This window comes from Acyrthosiphon pisum, unplaced genomic scaffold (genome assembly GCF_005508785.2).
Source record: "Acyrthosiphon pisum isolate AL4f unplaced genomic scaffold, pea_aphid_22Mar2018_4r6ur Scaffold_61;HRSCAF=397, whole genome shotgun sequence".
NCBI classification, from domain to species: domain Eukaryota; kingdom Metazoa; phylum Arthropoda; class Insecta; order Hemiptera; family Aphididae; genus Acyrthosiphon; species Acyrthosiphon pisum.
In genome coordinates this window covers 13,888-15,466 of record NW_021775932.1, presented here as the reverse complement: position 1 = coordinate 15,466, position 1,579 = coordinate 13,888, and the positions used below count along the sequence as shown (strand labels likewise).

General features: G+C 30.8%; 1 protein-coding gene across 1 annotated transcript in view; it reads right to left on the bottom strand.

The window, feature by feature from the left end:
* The window catches only part of LOC115035061, an 11,006-nt gene that overhangs the window by 1,161 nt on the left and 8,266 nt on the right, over positions 1-1,579 (bottom strand). The window lies entirely within an intron of this gene.

The following is a 1,579-nucleotide window of genomic DNA, read 5'->3' as shown; positions in this document are numbered from 1 at the left end:
GTGTATTGTTGCATAATTTTTTAAGAAATAGTAAAACTTCCTCTTAAAAAATTCACGAAATGGGATATTTGATATCAAATATGAGGAAGGACAGATTATTCCTAGCTGTACATATAGGTGGTTAGTTAGGTACCTATACTATGATACCTACCAAAATAATGTTATTATTTTTTAATAATTTAATTTGTATATCACCTATCATATATTATTTGTATATAATACATTGTACCCATACATTATAATTCTTAATAAAACGTAAGTGAACGTACGTCATATAAAATAAGTAGGTAGTACTTGCCTACGTAAAATGCTAACAGAAAATGCTAATCGATCAACCATCATCGATCTCAAACATGTGCATATAATTAATATTGTCAATTATATAAACAAAATCAATTCTAACAATTGTTAATACAGTACCTACCTAATGTACAATAAAAAATTTATTATAATATAGAATTTTTATTATTTATGCCTACTTTAACTTTGGTGCCTCTGGACCAAAGTTACCATGCTACTATTTTTCCTTGTCTACACGAACCGGTTGTGGGATAAGTAGTACAAGTATATTGGTCGTTCCTTTGACTTGTGTCACATTAGCCGACAATCGCCGGGAACGACACCAGTGGCAAATAATTGTACATTGTACAAGTATACCGATCCGACAGTATAGCAAGTTACCACCAGGACCAAATATTAGCCAAGTACACCAGTCATGGAAATTACACCAATACGTAAATACCATTGGTTATAAATACTACTATTTTTACTAGTATTTATAACCAATGGCAATATACGTTATACGCAGGTATCATATTACGCAATTATATATATTTCATTTAGTATTATTGTATTTTATAATATATTATAATTATTGAAAATAGGTACTGTATTTAGTTGTCCAAGTATAAAATATTAGATTAAAAATTATTTTATACTTACGAAAGTCGTCCTGTTGTCGTAATACTGTATGACGTATTACTTTGAAGGCTTGAAAGTTTAAACTGTTTTAAGGTTCAAACTTTAAAAGTGAAAGTGAAATAATTATTTAGCTATTAGCTTGTAGGAACAAGGACTAAAAAAAATTAAAAATAATCAATTTGTAGATATTTGTCGGGACCACTGACGACTAGATGAAATATGTCGCATTTTCGCGTAACGCGTGAAATTAATTGCCTTCTTGCATTGTATTATTCTATGGATAGGTACGGACTACGGGCTACGGACGCTACGGTCACATAGGTTTCCATCTTCAATAATAATTTGTCAAACGAAATAATATATACGTCATAAATAAATAACATAATAAATAATCAATAAATAAAATTATATATTAATTTCAAACATCGAGGTGACAAAAAAATACTAGTTAAAATATCCATTTCATCATTTGGTATTTATTATTCAGGTGAAAAGTTTAATTTATCAACACAAAGTTTTTTTTGTCACGCCTGCACCGAAAGTTTGGTTTTCGACCACGGTTGAAGCGTGGTCGAAGCGAATTACAGTGGCGCAACTTGGGCTGAAATGTTGGGGAGCTGTAGCCCCCCCTTGACATTACATGAAAAGCAACCCGTGG